This window comes from Eptesicus fuscus, chromosome 4, assembly GCF_027574615.1.
Source record: "Eptesicus fuscus isolate TK198812 chromosome 4, DD_ASM_mEF_20220401, whole genome shotgun sequence".
Lineage (NCBI taxonomy): Eukaryota > Metazoa > Chordata > Mammalia > Chiroptera > Vespertilionidae > Eptesicus > Eptesicus fuscus.
Window position 1 is genome coordinate 36,319,934 of NC_072476.1, and position 24,388 is coordinate 36,344,321.

Genomic DNA, 24,388 nt, shown 5'->3' on the forward strand with positions numbered 1-24,388 from the left:
GGGCAGGCAGGAGGCAACTGATTGATGATTCTCATCATTGGTGTTTCTATCTCTCTCTCCCTCTCCTTTCCTCTTTCTGAAATCAATAAAAACTTTTAAAAATGTCTTATACATGAGGAGTAATCTGTCATTCAGAGAGTTTCAGGGACTTAGCTTAAGTCACCTGTCAGACCAGGTCTTGCCACCCACTCCAAATTTCAGCACACTAGGGCTCACGGCATTGGTATCATGTTATTTCAAACAGAGCAAACTCAACCATTCTGGATCTAACACACATTAAGAAGTAACTTAAAAAACCTTCCAAGATAAGAGAAAAAAATATTACAATCAAGTAACAATGTTTATAATTTATATATTTCTGGAATACATATTATTTGATTTTATAAATATTAATTGAGCTCTGTGATAGGCAAAATTGACCCCAATTAACCCTCATACTATATTCCCTCCCCTTGAAGTGTGGGTGGAACTCAAGAATATGATGAAATATCACTGCTGTGATTAGGTTACATTATATGGCAAAAGTAGATAATACTGGTTGGGTCTTACCTAATCAGGTGAGCCCTTTAAAAAGCAGAGAATTCTCTCTGGCTGATTATAGATGAGGAAATCAAAGAAACATGTTCCAGCTAGCTTGGAAGGAAGTAAGCATCAGTCCTGTGAACCGTCTAGTGGGGCCACAAGGCAAGAAACTGGGCAGCCTCTAGGAACTGAGAGCAGTTCTTGGCCAACAGCTAGCAGAAAAATGGGGACATCAGTCCTACAGCTTCAAGAAAATTAATTCTGTCAACAATCAGTGAGTCTAGAAGAGGATCCTGAGCTCCAAATGAGAATCAGCCCTGGCTAACGTCTTGATTTCAGCTCAGAATCTAACCACACCATGCCTAGACTTCTGACCTTCAGAAACTATGAAATAATAAATGTGTGTTTACACAGCAATGGAAGTCCCTACAACACTGAAGCACAATCTTAGGTGGCGGGATTACAAAAATAAGGTACTGTCCTTTTCTTCAAGATACATACTCTCTGGGGAGCAGAGAACAAGTTAAAGCGCTACAATGGAATGACATGAGAGCCGCAACTGAGACATATAAAAAGTGGTACAGCAGCCAGATGGGAAAGTGGCAGAAGGCTTCACTGAAAACCAGACTTAAACTAGATCTTGCTCATTGAATAGAAGCAATGGGAGAGGGGTTGAGAGTGAGGAGGGTATTCCATCCTGAATGAGTAGCAGGTGAAAAGGGTAAAAGGTGGAAGGGCATGGCATATGTAGAAAATGGCAGGTGGTTTTGTGTGGCTATAGTGAAGGGGAAAGGATGAATGAGATGAGACTGACAAGACTGATTAGGTTCCACCTTGTCAAGGATCTCATGAAATGTGTGACTTTCCCCCTGAAGTGGTTCTTCCCTTGCTTCCTGGCCTCATCCCTCTGGCTCCTGATTCCTGTGTGTCTGGGCACCCTATGTTCCTTCCTTCTTACTACAGGCAGTATGAAGGCTATGTGACCCATGTCCCAGGGTGCTGGTCCTTCTGGGCCATGAGTTGGAAAAGTTCCAAGAGTTTCAAGACCTGCTGAGGTATGAGAGAGGGAATCCATTGGTTCCATTCAGAAAGTCGGGCTGGCCAAGAGACCCTGGAGGTTTGTTCTTTCGGAGCACTTCTTGCCTGAGGATAATGGAGATGTATAGGGAGTGTGAGGACTTCATCCAAACAACAAATTTCTGACCTTAGGATTTTTAACAAGTAAACAAAAACCCATTATACTAAGGGTCTTAAAGTGTTGGCTGAGGCACCAAAAAACAATAGGTGTTACATCCCATAGGAAGTGCTAGATCACATAGGATTGTTGGAGATTAGAGAGAGAATATTTTTATATTTATTTTTTTATTGGTAGAATTTTTTTTTTTTTTTACCAAAGTAAAAGCTTGGGGTCACCTAATGTCAAGAGAAAGGGACATATCACTTAATATATGTCTCTGGGTAGGAAGAACACCATGGTCCAGTTCCCTTCTGGGAAATCATGTGAAAGATAAGCTAGCAAGCCACGTCAGGTACAGATTGAAGGGGACCTGCTGTTGCTGCGAGTGTGTCCAGAGGAAGGATGTGTGTGTGTGTGTGTGTGTGTGTGTGTGTGTGTGTGTGTGTGTGTTCCTTTAGGGATCACATCTGGGTCAGTCGTGAGCAAGGGCTGGCTGTGGGAAGCCTTAGGTGCAGCCAAGCCGAGTGGAAGCAGAAGGAAAATATTAGGTTCCTAGGGGCTGAGGAAGTAAGTGGCTGCTCTAATGGAGAGTACATTTGCCTGAATCCAGGGAATTGCAGCTGAGATATCACCAGCTGTGAATGCAATCTCCCAAGAACCCGCAAAAGCCCCTTTGAAATGAAGTCTGCTAAATGTTTACCAGGCCCAGAAAGCTGAAGGCCATCTTACCACTTCACCAGACAATATTCCTACTTCTCCTCACTTCTCCTACTTTCTCCCATCCCAACCCTAGAAGAATTAGAAGCTTCCAGGAGCAAGGAGAGAAAGACCTACCCTCCCACACCTTCCCACCTGCACATGGCTTCTCACGGGGCTAAGGGTGAGACTTAATTTTAAACCAAGGTCTAAGTTTTTATTATGACTTAGGAATAGATGCAATAACACAATTTGAAGTGACCATGGGACTTTCAATTGTTTGAGAATGCTTAAAGAGTCCTTACACTACCTGGTTTTAATTTTGTCCTCAACAGAGTAGGAAATTCCCCACTTAGTACATTCTATAGGGATACTGGGAGACATAAAGATGCTATCTGATTGTATTCTATATTCAGAGTACATAGTAATTACATGTGCCTAATATTATTTCTTACCTATAAATATTCAATAAATTTATTAATTCTTATTTGAGAGAGTAATGTGGGCATGTGACTAAGAATCCTGGAGATTTTCATCAATCCCTCTGCTGGCAAATCAAAAGGCAGCTGTCTAGAAACACAGCATCTAGAAGGTGGTTTGATTATACCACTGTTGATAAGCATAAGACAATGTTATGTCACTTATTATAGTCATTTTCATATGATATTTGTAGCAGCAGTTACTTTTTCTTTCAAAAATTATATTTGCAAAGATCAATTTGTTTTTATATAAAGACTGGTTTTGACACAAGAAGCTCATCATAATATTCTTCCGCTCCCAAATGAAATATTGATATAACCTTTCCTTCTCTTTTTTTTCCTAAGCTGATGCTTTAAAAAAGAGTGGAACAAAAATTGAATTTGGGCTGCATATTGCTGACCTTAGTTACAGTGCTGCTGTCTTCCAGATGTCTCACCAGAGCATTCTAAGTAACTCTTTGGCCAGTTTATCACAGGAAGCAGAGGTTTGCTCAGGGTAGGGCTGTTTTGTTTGTTTATAATAATGCAGCAACTCGTAGAAGTCTGACAGTAGGAATCATAGAAGGGCCGGGCCGCAGGAAGTATTCTGAAGGAACCATAGAAATCGAAGCAGAAGCCTTCTCACTGTGCCTCAGCTTCTTTCTTTTCCTCTTCTCTCCAGGCTCACCACCTCCCCTGCTTACTCAGAGGATCTGCTTTCTCAGAACTGCAGCATGTTCTTGCCCATCATTCCTGCTGACCCTTCTGTACATTAATGGTCTGAGACTTTCTGCTTCTCTATTCTGAAATCCCAAAAGAGGAATTTTGCTCATCTAGTTTTTACAGCCAGTCACCCAAGTCGTGTATTAGCTAATCAAACTTATAGAAAGAGTTACCATTGAGTCAGGTGCCCATCCCTGGCCCAATCAACTATGTGGACCAAGATAATTTGGTATGCAAATCAGCAGAGACTAAAAGCATGGTTGGCAATCATCAGTAGCTCTTGCACACATCCATCCAAAAAGTTTAAGAGCATGTCATTCTGCCATATTCAAAAGTTCATTTATATCCTACTCATGAGCGTAATGAGAACTTGAACTAGAAAGAAACATCAGGAGATATTTGGGAGTAAGGTTAACAAAACTTCATTACTGACTGGAGGGGGTGAGGGAAGAGTGAGTAGAGAGAAAGCATGGAGCCTGGGATGACTCCCAGTCTTCTTGCTGTGTCTATTGGATACATCCTGGTACTTACTATTTGAGACAGAGAGCATGAGAGGAAGGGAAGGTTAATTTTTGGTTGTGTTTGGTAGATGGGAAAGATAGGACATGGGAAATCTGCCATGCTTGTGGAACATCTAAGTAAAGATTAAAGTTGGAAGTTCAAATCAGAGGTCCGGGTGTGAGGTGCAGAATATGGCTGGAACTGCATCCATCTGGCATATGAGGAGACAAGAAGACTAGGACTGAGCCCTGGGAAATACCAATCTTGACCACATGGGTAGAAGAAGGGCCAGTGAAGGAAATGGGAATGAAAGAAGATAGAACTAGCAGTGGGAAAAGTTCATGCAATTTCTATTATTTGATGCCTTTTGTTTTATAGCACCAGTTTCTAATCCCTGAAACCTGTGAATGTTACTTTATATGCAAAAGAGACTTTGCAGATGCAGTTAAGAATCTTGAGATGGGAGAAATTATCGTGGATTATCCAGGTAGGTCCTAAATATAATTACAAATGTTCTTATAAGAGGGAAATTTGACTACAGAAGAGAAAGCAGGCATGGCTGATGTGGCTCAGTGGTTGAGCATTGACCCATGAACCAGGAAGTCAGGATTCGATTCTCGGTCAGAGCACATGCCCAGGTTGTGGGCTTGATCCCCAGTAGGGGGCATGCAGGAGGCAGCCGATCAATGATTCTCATTATTGATGTTTCTATCCTTCTCTCCCTCTTCTTTCCTCTCTCTGAAATCAATAGAAACATATTTAAAAGAGAGAGAGAAAGCAGGAGATGTGACAATGGAAGCAAGAGGTTGGAATAATTTATGAAAGGGCTCATGAGTAGTAAGAAATTAATCTTGTGTTGTTTTTAAGCCACAAAGTCTTGGTAATTTGTTACAGCAGCAATAGGGAACTAATACAAATGGTGACTTGACCTTATTGAGAACAATTTTGGCAGGGGGGAGGGAAGAAGATGTAAACTTAAAAATAAAAAAGAAAGAAAAAAATGCATTTGAATAGCTCAGACAGAGTGGCTCAGTTGGTTGAGCTGGGAGCACATACAAGAAGCAACAAATGAATGCATAAATGGGTAGAATAATTTATCAATATTTCTCTTTCTCTCAAATCAATAAATAAAAAGTTTTAAAAAAGGGGGGTGACTACCAATGTCAGTCTACTTCTGAATTCTAAAGTCTAGAAGGGCATAAAGCTTTGGGAAAGGACAAGTATTAAAATAATGGATTAAAATACAAAAGATGGAGAAGAACATTTCATAGGTGCAGTGCTAGCCAATAAATTAGACACAATTAAGAAGAATCCAGTCATAAGCCCACAATGTCAAAGATGTCCCTTCCTCATGCCAAATGTTATATTTAAACTATTCTTGATGGAAAGCTTTCTACTTTCAGAAAGAGGGTAGGCCTACTATTAATTGGAACTTTTCTTAATGAATCAGAAGCACCAAGAAATAGAAAGGATGCAAGTTAAAGACAAGTTCAGCCTATGGCCTCATTGTGCTATTCACAATGCACCAATATGACCCAACTCCCTTTAGAAATCCTGATGGCCTTACTGTAGCATTGTACAAAAGACCCCAGCAATGACCCTGAGTCCTCCCAATACAGCCAACCCATGGCCTGCTCACCAAGGCAATAGAAAGGGAAACAAACTGTAGAAAACACTTCCCTCAAAACTGGGTTAAAACGCAATTGCATCAGGGGACTAGTTTCACTATCAGCTGGGAAGCTCCTTTCTTCTGGACAACTTATTCCTTGACCAGGTAAGGAAGATGTTGTATATTCTTTCTCAGGAATTTAATGCTAAGAAGGAAAATGGGCATCTCTTCATAATCTGGGCAATAAAGGAAGCATTAGAAGTTAGGAAAGAATTGCCAGTAGTAAAGGAAGCATTGGAAGTTGGGAAAGAACTAAGTTTTAGGATTGAACTCCACCTGCCCCTAAATTTTCTTTGTAAAGTTATCCTGAAAGTAAGGTTAGCATCACTCCTTTAAAGTTGGAGGAGATTGAGACATTCAGAAACCACATTCTGATTGTGGGATTTATTCCCATTGTGATTGCTGACTTCTAGTATCAGCCTTTGGTTCTGCATGACAGCTCTCATCTTCCAAACCAGCAAGATTCCTGAATTTGGCAAGGATCCTGCTCTGTGAAGCATTTACAAGTTAGAGTTTTTAGCAATGTCACATTTCTGTAAGCCAGCAACGAAGGATGGCACTGAGTTCTGACCTAACAGCACAAAACAACCTCCCAGCCAGCAGGTGCAGGCCAACACATTCAGAGTGATCATGGCCTTTGAGTTATAAAAATATTTTTTAAAATTTATTTACCTTACCAAATAGCTTTAATAGATAAAACATAATTTAGTTATTTCAATTTTGCTGTATTCATTTAAATTCATGTTTTCTATTTGTATATGTGTGACTATGAGGTGAATACAATGTTGCATTTCTTGACATGTTTTATAACCTCTACACAAAGTGGAACCAAAGGATTCCTTCAAAAGAAATAAAGGACACTGCTGTCATTCTAAGTAAATATTCCAGGAGGAGGAAGAGTGGAACAAATGATTATAAATGATTAGGAAGAAGCATCATTTGCCAATGGTGCAGAGCCTATAATTATGTGTAATTCCCTACTTAGACGTTTTAGTTATGCTGAACATCGAAAAAAATCTAAATGATGGGGAGGAGAAAAGAAAAAGGGAGAGATTTAAGCATTCAATGTAAGGCATTCATTTAAAAATGAAGCCATCACCTCACCATACAGGACAGTTAAGAGTTTGATAGTCCCACTGGCATCCTATTGTCAAATCATTTTTTTAAACCATGGATTTGGGATTCTTATAAATTTTCCTTATTATTTTGAAGTCAAGAATGGTTCCTCCTGCTCACAAAACATGATCACTTTTTGCTGATATTTCTTAATGCTCTGACTGGTTTTGCATATCTGGAAAAGATAAATCTTCAACCTTGGAAATAAATCTTCTTTTTCCTCCCTGCCAAATCCATAATATGATCCTTTTCTATCACTGACAGCACCATCAGACACATAGACGTGCCTTGCTTGGTTAAAAGTGTGTTGAGATTTTTAGCATGAACAAGAATGTAGTTAGGGACCCACACTAAGACATGTTCTGCACACGTTACAAATTCTGTTTGGTTCTGTCCTAGAGGTGTCCCATGAAGTCCACTTTGACTCTGGGACTCATTCAAGGCTAATATTCTCCCAAATCGGGTGTTCCAGGGAGGAGAGAAGGGAGGCCTTCAGGACCTAGAATGTAGCAGGTAATCTGAAGATATAAGACTAGATGGGTACAGGGCCTGCCTCTTCAGATTCCGAGGGTCTTCTCCACCCCACACTGGAGATGAGTTTACACCAGAATTGGTGCTCTGGAGAAGAGAGGCAAATCTGAAGAAAAGCAATCCATAGAATCACTCAGAGGCGTCAGAAAATGAAGTTTGAGATTCTACAACAGCTCTGATTTTTTTCTTTGTTCCCTCTCATCATTTATAAGTAAAACGTAGAACAACAGAAAGGGAATAACAAACTACAGAATTATATAGGATTTTCTATTCCTCACCAACCCTCCCCCCATTTTATTCTTTCAGTAATCCCAAGATATAAACCTCATGATATAAATACTGTAATTCTTTCAGTATTACAGGAGTGGGAAGAAGTAGGTTTACAGTTGTAATGCAAATAAATAATACAATAATTACTAAGTAATAATACAAGAATAAACTGTGTTTTATGTACTCACAACTATAAACCTACTTTTGCCAACCCCTATATTATCCTTATATTTGAGACCAGAACAGTGAGTCTCAGAAAGGGGAAATGACCTCCATGAGGTCATGCAATGAGTCAAAGACAGCCCAAAGAATAATGCCCAGTTTTTCTCTCTTCGACCCAGAATGTTTACCCTACTGGCTTTAAGCATCTCTTTCCTCCTCCCTTTGGTGGTTCTCCTTTGAACTTGATCCCTCACCAACTGTGGAGTTAAGATGGATCCATGTTCAGAGCTGTAGAATTGCTGTGTAAAGCTCCCCCAAAGGGCCTGTTTCCATTGCTTACCTGCACAGCCAATGTTTCAACCTGTGATAGAAATCCCTTGGAGGCATGTACTGGGATTCCTCCCACCCCAGACTGCTGTAATTAACTCAGCTAACAACTGTGATTGAACACAGTTTGTTGTAGTCATTGTTCACTGACAGGCACAGATAAGAGCCACATCTCAGCAAGTGGTGTTCTAAATGGTGTTCCCTGCATGGTTAAACTCATGTCAGGCACTTGTCAAGGACGCTGTTCCCAAACTGCTAGCAGTAGGCAGTGTCATTGCAATACCTTCCAAAACCCGCAAAAGAGGCCATAACAGATCCCCAGCAAGCATATTGTCATACACTGGGAGAAACAGTTTCTATTTTAACTTTGCCCAGCATCTGGCTGCCCCTCCTTCTTATGGAAAACATAGGTGTGGCTTTGCATGATTTAGTGGAAAGGCAATCTTGGTCTTCCTGATCCTTAAGACTTCCATGGTTTCAGATCTTCCCCACAAGAATGCTTGTAAGTGGAAGTTATAATGTGTGGTACATTCACCCTATGCTTTTCAGACATGGCGCTATTATTAGAAGCTTATGGACACCTGTCCGTGAGGACTGAGCCAAGTGGCAGCGTGGGTATGATGAGATGGGAGGTACTGCCCTGGAAGTAAATCCAAGTTGTTCACACCAAAGGAAATATTTCTAGGGAAGCTATCTGAGCAAGAGGTAAATACTAAGTCATTCAAACAGGCCATAAATGACTGCTTCATCTCCCACAAGGGAAGGTCTGATTCCAAAGAACTCACAAAATGGTGAGATAGCATTTCTTTTTTCAATCAATCCTTTATTCACAATATACATTCCTTTGTTAAATGTTAAGAGTCTCAAACCTTTGTTGACAAGGAATTAAATAGCTACAATTTGGCTGCTCCGTGTTATTTCAAACAATAGTTTTTTCATTGATTCTAAATAACAACAAAAAACACCCCATGTCTTTCTATGGTCTAAAATACTATACTGCATATATCTCATGCCTTCTCAGCTCTCTAGCTCCTGTGTTTTTTGTTTGTTTGTTTGTTGTTTTTTTTATATATATTTTATTGATTTTTTACAGAGAGGAAGGGAGAGGGATAGAGAGCTAGAAACATCGATGAGAGAGAATCATCGACCAGCTGCCTCCTGCACACCCCCTACCAGGGATGTGCCCGCAGCCAATGTACATGCCCTTGACCGGAATCGAACCTGGGACCTTTCAGTCCGCAGACCGACGCTCTATCCACTGAGCCAAACCGGTTTCGGCTCTAGCTCCTGTTTTATGAGTCTACTACATTTTCTCAAATCTGCCTCCTTGTTTCAGTGCTCACTGCTATTGTCACAGTTTAGGACTTCATCATCTCTTGCCTACACACTGAAAAAGCCTAGCCTCCTCAATGGTCTCCCTGCTCACCTACCTTATCACCACCTCCAATTATCCTTCCAAATCACCGCCTGATCAGACCACTCACAAACCATCATGGCTCTCTATTGCCTACAGTAATGAAAACCAAACTATTGAATTTAGCCTGGCAGTAAAAGCCATGCATCTAGCCCCCATTTACTGCACCCTTCATGTATCCTAAACTCCATCTATTCCATATAACTGCCCCTTGCATGAAAGCACCATCATGCCTTTGAGCATGCCTTCGGTATCTACAAAAATCACCTTTTTTTACTCAACTCAAATGCCATTTCCTCTAGAAAATTAATCACTCTTTCTTCCAACTTCATACAGCAATATATATATATATATATATATATATATATATATATATACTTTAAGATATAATTTATATGCAATTCACCCCTTTAAAAAGTACATTTTTTAGAATAGTCATGGAGTTGTGCAACTATCACCACAATTTTAGAATATTTTAATCATCCCAAAAAGAAACACTGTACCCATTAACAGTTCCTCCCCAACTTCCTCTCCCCACCTCACCTCCCAAACCCTAGGAAACCACTAATCTTTTTTCTAGCTCTATAGAATTGCCTATTCAGGATATTTCATATAAATGGAATCATATAATACGTGGTTCTTTGTGACTGGCTTCTTTCACTTAGCATAACTTTTTCAAAGTTCATTCATGTTGTAGCAGGTATCAGTGCCAGATTCCATTTCATTGTTGAGTAATAGTCCATTGTCTGATTATACCACATTTTATTTAGGCATTTATTAGTTGATCAACATTTAGGTTGTTTTAGCTTCTTAGTACTTATGAATAATACCTCATATAAACTTTGAATATCATTTAATATGTATGTCTTAGTATTATAGGGTTTTTATTTGTTTGTTTGGTCTGTGTTTGTTTTAACACCTGATTATAACCTCTTTATGAACAGAAACCATCATTTTCACTCTATAACCTCCACATAACAAGTATTCAATAAGTGCTTTACAGATGGATGAATGAATGGACAGGTATTATAGGTTCTTATTGTATCAATTATCATACCAGTACTCAGAATAAAAACATCAGAGTGGACCCAGTAAATTTACCAAATAAACACTGGTGGTTCTTAAATAAACTTTAATCTCTGCACTAGTTTCTGGATCTGCACACAGGGATACTAGAGTTGATTATTTCATGGACGCAGCTCCTTGGCTAGTAATAATTGTGAACTGAGTGGACAGAAGCCCAAAAACACCAGACTTTTTCTCTTAGATTAACTCCACAGTATCTTGTTGTTGTTCTTGGCTTGACTGAGGTTATTATTCTAGTCTAGAGTGATGATTCGCAAGCCTGGCTGAGCATTAGAATCTCTCATGGAGTTTTTTCAAGATACTAATTATCCAGGTCCCACCTCCCAGATTATGATTTTGTATCTTGGGTAAACGGCCAGGTATTCACATGTTCTAAAAGCTATAAAGGTGAATCTGATGCATAGGCAGGTTCAAGAATTCCTATTTCAAAAGTTGCCCTGAGGTTAAAATAATTAATTTTATAGAGCATGTATGAGCACTTTACTCCTGGAGAGTATTTTACTTATCCTTGGATCATGCCCATTAATATTACCTAACATATATAAGGCACTTTTTGTTTGGAAAGAGTTTTGTAGTCATCTTTTATTATCTAGGCATGCATGCTAGGTGACCTTGTACCAATCACATAATCCCTTCATGTCTCAAATTTCCTCAAATGTGAACTGTAGGTAGTAATTCTGACCCATCCTCAAGAGGTATTGTGGAGATTAATGGAGGACTGTAAAGCACACAAAAATATTTACATACATGCTTATTAGACAGGTATGAAGTCCTAGTCACTGCCTTTTAAAATGAAACAAATACCAGAATAAACTATTAAACAAGTCTTCCCACAACCTTCATTGTCATCTGAAAGATCCTTTCCCAGCTCCCAAGTACAGCAATTACCCCTCTGCACCAAGACTAATAAACAGACTTAATCCGCAGTCACAAAGAAAACAGAGCTAATGGATGGCAGCAAATAAATATATAAAGCAGCCCTGAAATGGAGTTTAACCTCATTTATCACTCACAGTGCAATTAGACATTATATCTATAAATACACTCTTCTGAAAATTATTATTTTTTTAATATTCTTATAAAATATTTGTGCATATTCACCCAAGTCTTTAAGGTAATGCTACATACTCACTGTTGATATTAAGCCTGAAGTTGTTTTCTAGTTTGCTGACAGTTTTTACATGGCTATTAACCTCTTCTCATTTCCCCCACATGGCTGAAAGAATATATGGTCAAAGTAAGACCTTGAGACCTATCTCAGGTTAAGGGTGCATGAGAATGGAAAGGCAGAAGAGCCCCAACCTCGGAACCGGAGACAGGTCTTGTATGGATGATGACCCTCAACCAACGTCTCATTTACATTATATTTTCAACTTTTTGGAAACAAAAGTCAGAAAACAAACTTGGATTTTCCTTTTCTCCATTTTGCTTTGAAAGGACCACAGAATTTCAAAGGCCAGGTCAAATTACATATTCCAACTCATTTACAATTGAATGATTTCTGTGACTCTGAAGGACAATTAATGCCCTCACCCCCACCATAGCTGATTTGAGCCACACATCCTAAGCAAGTATGACTTTCTGGGCTACTTGACCTTGATCATACTCTTTCCCCTTTGTGCTTCAAAAGGTTTGGGTTGTATTCCCAAGGGCAGCTGTCTGCTTTGGTTAACCTCAGGACCTGCTAACAATTAAATGCTATTAAACAAATATGTATTGAGTACATACATCTATAAATAATACTGTAGTGCTAACTGTGGAGGCTACCAAGAATTCCTTGAGATGCTTACAGGATTGCTATAACTCAATAATCTTGGGTCCTTGAGTCAGGTAAAGACCAACAACCTCCTCACAGGGACTCCTAAGGTTTGGTCAGTGGACATGCAGGTTCCCTGGGGACTCCTAGACTAGCCTTCAGCAGAAATCAACCTGAAATGTATTTAACTTCTCACACAATGTTTTTCTACCTGCAATATCCTATTAGACCTCCACCAGAATTCAGAAGCTCCTCTGAAAAGAGCCTCAATGCAGGGAGCCTCATTGGTTGGGAAAATTATTTATTATTCATAGTTATTGTTTCTTAAAATAAGATTAATTTCAGCATGTTTCAACCTTAATAATCTTTGAGAGTCACAGCATTTTTGCTGAACATCTTAAAGGGAGAAAGAGCCACATTGGCTTCATTTCAATAGTAAGGAAAAATTAATGCTAATACATACCTTCAATGGATTCACTTAGGTATTCCAAACATTTTCTTCCATCAATATGGAAAAATCCCCAGAAGTATGCATTATGACTTTTTCCTCTGTGGAGAGATGCAAGTGGTTACTGTAAGTTGTATGATTTCCTCTGAGTCTCATTTAAAAAAAAAATTGTTGTTGTTGTTGTTAATCCTCACCCAAGGATATGTTTTTCCATTGATTTTTAGAGAAAGTAGAAGGGATGGGGAGAGACAGAGAGAAACTTTAGTTGGCTCCCGCATGTGCCCCTATCAGGGTGGGATCAAGCCTGCAACTGAGGTATGTGCCCTTGACTGGAATCAAACCCGGGACCCTTCAGTCTGCGGGCCTACACTCCATCCACTGAGCCAAACCGGCTAGGGCCTCTGAGTCTTTCAAAGTACTGTTTTCTCTATATTTCAAGGTAAGCATCCCTGCTCTGCAGATCTAAAAGCCAAGACATCATGAATTAGTTCCATTGCTTTCCTCTGTGAAACATAGGCCATCACATTTCAACCCATGCTCTCCTTGAAATCAGTTGGCATTTTAAGGGAGAGAAGAAATCAGGTACAATTTTCTGGTCTAGTGCTTGTTTTACATATTTTTCACAGGGTATCTTCAGAATATTAGATGAAATTTAAGCATCCTTACATGTTAACTTTACTCCCTTTTAAAATTAAAAGGGGAAAAAACTACCCAATGAAGAAACATTCAACCATTTGCTCTTGGATCTTTATGATTTGGGACATAGAATATAATCTGAGCAAAGTCAAACAAGGTACTGGAGGTTTGAGAGACAAGGAGAATGCTTTGTATTGAATTTAGGATTTTGAAATGCCCCACTTTGGTAGTTTCCCATTTATCTTCATGCAGAAGATAGACAGTGGCCTGTTTTTTTTGTGGTAGATATTTTTTTGCTCTATAGGAAGATTTCTCTGACTGATCTTAGATAGGGGAAAAAAAACACCAAAAACCTCTTCTACAAAACCAGAGAAGTGCCCTATTTAATAGAATTTTCACTATTTTAATTTTTATGTCACCTAAGTATCTACCTACCTCCTTAGAGCATCTCTTTATTTTTTATAGAAAATTTTAAATAAAGTTATTTGTTTCCTTTCTAAATATTATTTGGCGTGTTAACAATAATACTTCTCTCACTTGTATTTTAGTTCTAATGATTAACAGTAAAAATGCTACTTAGTAGTCTGTACTTGGGGAGAAAACGCTATTTCTTGATGGGCAAAATTCAAACTGAGATGGAGACATCATAGGTCACTTAGATAAATGCGTTAGGTTTCATGATAAGGGGAAGGGATTAGGAATTGAATTGACTGAGATTCTGGTTTAGTGGAAAAATTAATCTGAGAACAGAGTGTATTAAAAATGCTCACATTGTTAAAATGTCCATTTTTAACTATCCAAAGCAATCTACATATTCAGTTAAATTCCTGTCAAAATACCAATGGCATTTTTTACAGAAGTAGAGTAAATAATCCTAAAATTTATATGGAACTTCAAAAGACCTGGGATAACCACAGCAATCTTGAGAAAGGAGAACAAAGTTGGAGGTATTACACTACCTTATACCCACCTGTACTATAAGGCTATAGTAATCAAAACAGCATGGTACTTGCATAAAAACAGACATATAGACCAATAGAACAGAATAGAGAACCCAGAAATTCACACCTATATGGCCAATCAATCTATGACATATGAGGCAAGAATACACATAGGGTAAAGGCAGTCTCTTCAATAGGTGGTATTAGTAAAACTGGACAGACATATGCAAAATAATGAAACTGGATCATTTTCTTATACCATATACAAGAATAAACTCAAAATGGACTAAATATTTAAATGTAAGACCCCAAACCATAAAACTCATAAGAAAACACAGGCAGTCAATTCTTTGACATTAACCTTATTACTTTTTTTTTTTTTTATGTCTCCTCAGGCAAGGGAAACAAAAAAAAAAAAAATAAACAAATGGGACTACATCTAAAGAGTTTTTACATAGGGAAGAAAACCATTAACAAAACAAAAAGACAACCTGCTAAATAGGAGAAGATATTCGCCAATGATACATCTGATAATGGGTTAATATAAAAAATACATAAATAATTCATACATCTTATTCAAAAAAAGCCAATTTAAAAATGGGGCCTGAATAAACATTTCTCCAAAGAACACATACACATGGCCAATAGATATATGAAAAGTTGCTCAACATCACTAGTCATCCGGGAAATGCAAATGAAAGTCACAATGAGATACCACCTTACACCTGTCAGAATGGCTATCATCAATAAATCAACAAACAACAAGTGTTGGTGAGGAGGTAGAGAAAAGGGAATGCTATCTCACTGTTAGTGGGATTTCAAATTGGTGAAGTCACTATGAAAGACAGTATAGATCTTCCTCAAAAAATTCAAAACAGAACTAACATATGACCTATTAATCCCACTTTGGGGCATTTACCCAAAGAAATTCAAAACACTAATTTGAAAAGATATATGCCCCCTCCCACACCCCATGTTCACTGAAACATGTTTTACGGTAGCCAAAATATGGAAACAACCTGAGTGTCCATCAATAGATGAATAGATAAAGATGTGTTACATGTACACAATGGAATATTACTCAGACATGAAAAGGATAAAATATTGCCATTTGCAACATTATGGCTGGACCTAGAGAGCATTATATTAAGTGAAATAAGTCAGACAAATAAAGACAAATACCACATGATTTCACTTATATGTGGAATCCAAAAAACAAAATAAAGAAATAAAGCAGAAACTCATAGATACAGAGAACAAATTGATGGTTTCCAGATGGGCAGGGAAGGGTGAAAAAGAAGAAGGGATTAAGATGTACAAATTGCCAGTTATAAAAATAGTCATGAGGATATAAAGTACAGCAGAGGGAATATAACTTGTATAGTGTCAGATGGGTACTAAACTTAGGGTGATCACTTCATCCTACCTAATAATAGACAAATATGCAAATTGACCATACCTTCGTTATGCCCGCGATTGGCCAGGAGGTGCAGGGGGAGGCGGGACTCGGGGTGGCCGGGGTGGCCGATTGGGCCGGCAGGACGGGCGGCTCGAGCTCAGCGTCTGCGCCATGGCTGTGCTGCGGCACAGAAGGGGCCTCTGGGGCAGCGAGCTCACGTCCCACCGCGGACCATCAAAAGCAGGGGAGCTGGGTGCCTGTCCGCTCAGGCACCAGGTCTTTCAGAAGCCTCCGGCAGGGCGGAGGCTTCTGAAAGGCCTGGTGCACCAGCGGACAGGCACCCAGCTCCCCCGCGATCGAAAGCAAAAGTGTGGGAGCTGGGTGCCTGTCCACTCAGGCACCAGGCTTTTCAGAAGCCTTCGCCAGGCCGGAGGCTTCTGAAAGGCCTGGTGCACCAGCGATCAAAAGCAAAAGCGTGGGAGCTGGGTGCCTGTCCGCTCAGGCACCAGGCCTTTCAGAAGCCTTCGCCATGCCGGAGGCTTCTGAAAGGCCTGGTGCACCAGCGGACAGGCACTCAGCTTCCCTGTGATCCAAAGTGAAAGCGTGTAGGGGACCCTACACGTGCATGATTCAATCATGCACTGGGCCTCTAGTAAGTTATATAAATGTCTAATCATTCACTATATTGTACACCTAAAACTAATATAATATTGTATGCCAATGACAATTAAAACCTAAAAAGTTTAATGCTCACAAAACTAAAATTATCAAAATGCAGATATTTATTGTTAATTGAGTAGAAGAAACAGGGGAAGACACCCTTTGTCTTTCTTTTTGACCCGGAGCTGACAACTTAAGACATAAAATAATTCCCATGTTGAGAAATTAACTTTATTTCTCATTTACTTTTTATTTCTGGAAAAATACTGAGCTAGCGTGAGGGGCATTTATTAGATGGGCATCCTCAATACACTGTCCAGAATCTGCCTTTATTCTTCATATAAGAATCCATGAGGAAGTCAAGAGTCTCCTTCAAATTCCACATCTATCAGTTATTAGATACACTAGCGTTCCCATTGCAGGAAAAATCCTGCAATAGGATTTCCTGCTGCACTCTACCCCGCCTCCGCTCCGCCCTTGTCGCCCGCCCGGCCTTCTCCGCCAGCCCACCTGCGTTTCCCTTCGCCCCCGGCCCTGACTTCGCTCCTCCCTTCTCCTCCCCTCCCCCCCCCCCCCCCCCCGGCTTGCTTCTTCGAAGCTTTACTCCCTTCTGCAGCTCTTGGCTTCTTTTGACGCTGTCTTGATATGCAAATTAGCCGCCATCTTTGTTGGAGTAATTTGCATACTCGTCCTGATTGGTTGGTGGGCGTGGCTTAGGTGTAGCGAAGGTGCGGTCAATTTGCATATTTGTCTATTAGTAGATTAGATGATCGTGGGCAATTCTGAATAAGTTTTTTTCATTCACTTAAGAAGGGATAATAATATGTATCTCATTGGAATGCTCTGAATGTTAGAAAAACGAATGTATGGGAAAACACCTAGAGACTATGCATAATCCTTGGTACATGTTAGAATAATGAGTGAATGGGAGAAGTCTGAGATGAGTCCAGTACCCATTGCCCACAGGTTAAAATTTGTATATTTAGCTGGGTATTCAGGATCCTAGAAACTTCTCCTTTCTACTGTCCACGCCTTTTCCCACAATTGCTCTGCTGTAGTCAAAGATTCTCAAATACATTGAATTTGCCCACCTTTATGTCTCTGTGCCACCACCTTCAGCTTCCATTTGCCAAAATTCTACTTATCTCTCAAGGGCCTCAAATTCCATTATCTCCTGGAATCTTAGGGAATCCCACGTTTTCCTCCTCTAAACCCTGCTCCTTGCTGTCTACAGCTCTCCTGGAGATATAACCCACTAACCACTCATTGCCTCAACAGACTGCAACCTACTGCAAAGCAGAGGCCACATAGATAGAACCCATGTCTGTGCACTCCAGAACACGGTGCCTTGCCAAGAATAGGTGCTGAATAGACTCCTGATTGAATGAACACACAATTTCTCACCCTGCCCCTGTTGTGTTCTTGGGCAAAACACTTTGCCTCTTTCAATCTCAGTTGACTCAGCTGTGAACAAAGGATAACAGCATGGATGTAACTCCTCATTTGTGCTGAGAAGAATAAACCAATGACTGAGAAGCAATTTGGAAATGTAAAATGAAATGCCATGTATAAATGTTGCATAATCAAAATCATTTCCCTCTGTATTATGTTTTATTTGGCTTTATATCTTGTAATCCTTTGTGGGTGTCATAATTTCATAGGTGCAATACCATCCACATTTGCACCTAAATTCTCTTGGGTATTAAATGATTGTGTGTATTATACCTCACAGCTACTTTTCTTGGCATACTTACATAATAAATAGTGATACAATTCATTTTAAGGGATAATCCAATGATTTCCTTCTTTGGCTGTCCAGTTATCATTCCCATATTGCCGACAAGGGAACTAACTTCCATTAAACATGAAATCCAGACGATGCACACTCTGTTTAGAGGCCAAATCATCTAGGGACTTACAATCTGAGACCTGGAAAGTGGTTTGGGGTTTTGAAGCACTACCTGTTTTCTATTGCCCTTTTTGTCCCAAACTCTGAATCCTTCATTTGCTGTAATGTATGTGCTACCAAGTGCTCACTACACCCTAATTTCCTAGGAACCAAGACAAATTAGATTAACTTTCCCACATGAAAGCAAGGCAATGCTAATTTAATATACTATTTTCTTTCTTAATATGTTCAAAAAAGAGGTTGTCTACAAAATATTCATTTTCTTGGAATATCTCCAGTACCAAAAGAATAGTCCTTCTACATAGACAGAAACTCTGAGGAAGAAGAGATAGCAGCAATATCATAGGATGGTCATGAGGATCAAGTGAGTAATTAGATGAAAAGGCTTAGAATAGTGCACAGCACACAGTAAGTGCTCAATAACTGTTAGGGTTTTTTTTTTTTGCGGGGGCTTGATGTAGCGGGGGCCAAACATGGCGGGGATCTCCCTTTTCCCGTCCAGCACGGAAAGAGAGATGAACGAACCGGTTCTAAGTGGAGGCAGCCAGGGATTGAGAAAAGAAAGGAAGGAAGGAAGGAAGGAAGGAAGGAAGGAAGGAAGGAAGGAAGGAAGGAAGGAAGGAAGGGAAGGAAGGGAGGGAGGAAGGAAGAGGGAGGAAGGAAGGAAGGAAGGAAGGAAGGAAGGAAGGAAGGAAGGAAGGAAGGAAGGAAGGAAGGAAGGAAGGAAGGAAGACGCAGAAATAGATTCATAAAGCTGGGAGCCAGGTGGGACGACATTCTCTCTGATGGAAAGGCAGCATGACGATGACCTGAGCCACGCAGCACATTTATTTATACCCCCAACACCAGGAAGTAACACCAAAACTTAGGATCAAAGGAGCTTATTTTCATTTTTAAGTAGGCCCTAGCATTACTGGATATACATATCTAGACCCACCCCTGCCAACACCTGGGCTGATATGAAGTCAAGCTGACAACATGTCCAGCCTTCTTGGGAAAGCATGTTCCGAGGGCGTGGCTCTGCCTATCGCCCTGAGTTTAGCTGACGATAATTAAAGAAAATGCTCATGTGCCTTCCCAGGCGGCCCTCTACAGTTTTTATTTTCAGTAGAAGGCCCTCTATGAGCCTGACTCTGTGCTAGGAGTTACCTACAGCTTCTCGCTTGAGATTCATAACAATCCAAAAAGAAAAATCTGATCACCCTCTACTTTCCAACCCATTTGGCTTGGAGAAGCTAAGCAACTTACCCAAGGTTTCAAATTTAGGAAGCATTAGAAAGAAAGTCTGACCCTTGGTCTATAATATTTCTAGAGCCTATATTTTTTGTCCTATTTCTTAGATTTCCCTACTGTTCTTATTTTTAACTTAAGTTGGGAGTCCATTTTTCCTCCCTGCGCACTTGATCCTCTCTTTCCAAATGGCTGTCTAATTTCTTAGTGTTACTCATTTTGTTATGAATTAAGAGTATTTTTTTATCTCTTCTGGTGGATTCCTGACTAATTTGTCTAGTTTTATATCAGGCCATTCCTCCAAGATTGTTCTAGTCTTTCATCAGACTTGTCCTCACAAGTGGCATTCATTTTTAAGAAGTTCAATGTACGTATTAATTTAGTTTTTCTTATAGTTTTTCTTCTGGAGCATGTATGAGAAAAATCCCACATTTTTGTGGAATGGAAGCTTCCCTTCCCCATCCATTTTTGTTATCACATTTTTATTTAGTTGAGCCTGGGACAATACTAGTATAACTCTCATATTGGGCAGTTGCACTGTCATCCAAATGCAATGAGATGTCATTGTTTTGTGATGGTATCACCCTGGTTGCAGATATTGTGCCAGAGTAATCTCTCTGTTACAAAAATATCTTCTAGTTGTGATGTACAAACTAACACCACATTTTAATTTGCAAAAAATACCTACATGGTATTTTGTAATCTATACTGTAATTAGTATTTCAAAGCACCTTATCATGAGTTTCCTCTCCTATCTCTGTGAAGTTAACCAGAAGTATCACTGCAGGTTCACAGATGGGAAACTAAGATAAAGGAAGGTTTATGGCTTGCCCAAGGTCTTAGAATGAACCCATAGCATAGCTGGTATTAGAATCTGCTTTTTCTGATTGCATTTGTTCAAATTCTGAATAATTTTCAAAGTGAATATATGCTGAGAGAGGTGGTGGAAATGGGAAAGGGGAAAGTACTATTCAGTTAAGTAAAGCCTCCAAGATGTTGGGTAATCAAAGAATAAGGACTGTGAGGGCCCTTTTCCCTCATTTCCATTATAGAATGAAAGGACAATAGCCCAATGAGATGAAAATAAATAGAAATTGCAAGCACAACGAGGAATTGTCCAGATCGCACTATTTTCCAGTTTCAACATCATTTTGCTCTTTTCGCCAATCAGTCAGTACTGCTATAAAAGTCATGCCTTTGAAGTGCTTTGAACTATTGTCACGGTGTCCTCCTTAAGCAGATAAGCTCAATGGACCTATTCTGCCACTGCTGTTTTATGGACAAGGAAGCATTCACAGTGGCCGCTGCTCAGATTAGAACCCAGAGCTCCTATCAGGCACACCCTACTGAAATTTAGGTTTCAATTTTTTTTTTCCAGTGTCAGAGATGGGTGGCAGTGCCTGAAGGCAAACGTGCTCACCATATACAAAGGGGCCGGCCCTGCTTCCATGGACCCTCCTCAATCTTCTCATTCCTAAGCCATTCCACAAAATTTCCTCATTCCTTTAAGGACTACTAATTTCTTTTGGGGAAATAGGTAGAACTAAACCTGACTTTTACATCCAGATTTCCATGGTTTTCTCTTTATTTCACACAGATAGGATTATAATGAGCTCTCAGATAAGTAACAGATCTCATTTACCCTTGTAGAATATGGGGATGGCCCAAACTCAAGAGATTGTTAGGGGTACTGGCAACTAAAGGAATAGGTCTGTGTCCGAGTGATAAGCTCTTGTCAAACACCAATTATAACAGAAGATGGCGTGGAAATATGAACTCAGTCTGGATGTTCTCTGTCTCCTCCATGTCATCCATTCTCTAAGGGAAAATGAGACCAGTTACTTATCCAAGAGCCCAGGCATGGTTGTGTCTGTATGGAACAAACAGATGGAAAACCTTGGAAATCGAGACATGGAAGTCATTTGTTTAGTTCTAACTTATTTAATGAACAGAAATGTCCACCCTGGCTGGATAGCTCAGTTGGTTAGAGCATATTGTCCCAATATGCCAAGGTTGAGGGTTCGATCGCCAGGCAGGGCATGTACAGAATGCATAAATAAGTAGAACAAATCCATGTTTCTCTCTCTTTTCCTGTCTCTCAAATCAATACATTTTTAAATTTTTTCCTATTTCTTTTTTCATCATCTAACATAAATACTGTACTACAGCAAGCACATTGAACATCCAGTGTTTGGATCCTATTACTAAGGTGATTTTTAAAATAATCATTGGCATCTGTAGAAAACCTTCACAGAGTGTTAATATGACAAACACAGTTGGCAAACTTTTTCTCTAGTTATATCCAGGAGTGGAGGAAAAAAGCCAAGAAAATGTATTTTTCCCCTTAACCCCCAACCCAGGCCTGGAAAGAGACCTGGTTGGTATATATTCCATTCATGTGGTCTACATCTAATTCCTGTGTGACCAAGGCCATTCTCCCAGGCCTCTCAGCAGCTAAGCGACTATTGGAACTGAATGATCTCCCTTACCTGTACCAGTCATTTGGTTCACTGGGTGAGAGTTTAAATTTGCCCAATTTCTGCAACACTAATCAATTTTTTTCAGGGCCTACTAAGAACTGTCCAGATTCTGATTTTCTTGATCTTTTGACAGCCTGCCTTATTTATGGACCTTTTCCCATTGAGACAGGGAGCTGAGGAGACACAATCTGAAACTCAGTCCAGGCCAGAGCTCACCTGAGAGCTGCAGTCTTCCCTGTTGGAGGGAACCAACACATCCCCATTGTCTTTTTTCTTGTCAGTGACCCTCACCAGAACCTGCATTTGAAAAGTGAGCTATGATGCAGGTTCCTATGGGGGCCAGGCCACCACTGAAATAACACTTGTAGAGGTCCATACTCCCTCACACATGGTATCCTGGATAGCTATCCACGCTGAAGGTGTGTGTCCAGGCACCGGGAAGCCTGACCCCTTTCCTGCCATGCATACCTTCATTTTACTAACGTGCCTTGGGTGTCTTACCTACGGAAGCTGCAGCTCCAGGCACACAGAGGCCACGACCCATCCACAGCTTACAGTTCAGGGATTACTAACATCCTAGGCTTCAGGCCAGAAAGCAACAGCCAGCCCTTTGCTTTTTGACGAGGCCCACAGCTCCCTCTGTGTGCTGCAGCCAAGGGAAGGCTTAAAAACCCCGCGGAAGGGCTGAGCGCACGAAGCCTTCTGCCACCCAGCGGGGCAGCCGGACCCGAGGGCTTCCATTTGCGCAACTTCTGCATCACTAATCAATTTTTCAGGGCCCACTAAGAACTGTCCAGACTCTGGTTTTCTTGACCTTTTGACAGCCTGCCTTTCCCCACTGAGACGGGGAGCTGAGGAGACAGTTTGAAACTCAGTCCAGGCGGGTTCCGGCGCCGTCGATGCCCGCGCCCCCTTTTCGCCCTGAGGGCGAAAGTGCCAGGGCCTCGAGGGTGGAGAAGAGGCCCTGGGCGCCACGTGAGGGCCCCGCTGCCCGTGGTGTGGCGGGCAGGGGTGTGGAGGGGCCGGGTAGTGAACTTGCAGAGAGGTTGGAGGTGTCAGAGTTTTGTTTCGGGGGGTAACCACAGACCACAATCGGAACATTTTCCGGGGAGCCCAGAGTTCTCAGTTCCAGGCCGGGACTCACCCTCTTTGGGTGTGGGGTTCCCCCGACTCCTGGGGCTGCTTTGAAGCAGCCAAATTCCGCGCCTCCTGCGGGCGCCGGGTGTAGGTGTTGTCTACCCGGCCTCGGCCCGCGCTGCGGTTGGGTTTCTCGCTTCACACCGAAAAGATTCGCGGGGGGCTCCGGCCTTTCTCAGCCTTTCGGGGGTCCCCACTTCCCTCCGGAGGCGCCCCGGTCTCTCTGCAGCCGCAGCCGCACCCACAACCCGGGCGCCTCACCACAGCCGTCTGGCCGGCCGCCGGCGCGTCCCCCTCAGCCCTCCGAGGCGGCTATTGGGCCCAGGCGACGGGGCGGAGTCGGACGCTCGGCCCCGCCCCCGGCTTCCCCTGGCCCTAGGGCCACTACGATTGGCTGTAGGATCCACCAGTCACGGGTTGGGGCGCCCCGCCCTGCGGGGGGCGACCCGAGGCTGGCCCCGCCCCTCCCGCCTCCCGGCCCCGCCTCCCTCCGGAGCCAGGTCTCCTCAGCCGGGAGGTCCGCCTCATTCGCAGAGCCAGTCCCCGAATTGTCAGAGCGCTCCGGGCGGCTGCGGAGCCGGGGCGGCCGCGGGCTGGTCGTGCTCTCTCGGAGGTGCCTGCCTGAGCCGATCCGCCCCGGTCCGCTAGGGCGAGAGCCGTCGCTGCTTCGGGGCAACTTGGGATTCAGGACCCGCAGCAGAGGCGTTGCTTTGAGATCGGGACTTGGCGACCAGGGTGAGTGCTCGGCGCGCAGGCTAGCGGCGCCTCTCGGAGCTGTTCCGCGAGCCGGGGGACTGGACGCGTCCTGGGGCGCGTCGGCGCGTCTGTCCGAGGGTGGCCGCTGTGGGGAGCCAGGGCTGGGAGGGATGGGCTCCTCGCCGGAATCCCGACTCCTGAACTTCTTGTTTCAAAGCGTCGCAACTGCCCGGGACGCGACTCTGCGTGCACGCGAACTTGGCGTGTGGTCTGTGCCCCCCTGGGGAGGTGGCCCCTGGCTCTCCGCGGCCGTGGCACGCCTGCTGGGTCGGCCTCTGCGCCGCGGTTCCTAGATGGCTTGCGGGCGGGTTCCAGAAAAATTGAACCCGCGCCGGAGTCGTCGGCAGTATAACCCCGCGTCCGCGTCTGATCTGGAGCCCGAGC

General features: G+C 41.9%; 1 protein-coding gene and 1 long non-coding RNA gene across 4 annotated transcripts in view; one reads left to right on the top strand and one right to left on the bottom strand.

Annotated features, from left to right (window-relative positions):
* The window catches only part of LOC129148825 (uncharacterized), a 90,024-nt gene extending 66,545 nt beyond the window's left edge, over positions 1-23,479 (bottom strand). The window contains exons 1-3 of one of the 2 annotated variants that reach the window (XR_008555797.1): positions 23,256-23,479; positions 12,872-12,957; positions 1,617-1,665 (exon numbers count right to left, since the gene is read on the bottom strand). This is a non-coding gene — a long non-coding RNA (uncharacterized LOC129148825). Of the gene's footprint in view, positions 1-1,616; positions 1,666-12,871; positions 12,958-23,255 lie in introns of those variants that run through there. The other variant, XR_008555798.1, reaches the window with a different exon arrangement.
* Positions 23,480-23,760: 281 nt separating this feature from the next.
* The window catches only part of MARCHF3 (membrane associated ring-CH-type finger 3), a 140,896-nt gene continuing 140,268 nt past the window's right edge, over positions 23,761-24,388 (top strand). For both annotated transcript variants that reach the window (XM_054714938.1, XM_008141360.3), the window contains exon 1: positions 23,761-23,983. The gene's annotated coding sequence lies outside the window, so the exon portion shown is untranslated. The remainder of the gene's footprint in view (positions 23,984-24,388) is intronic.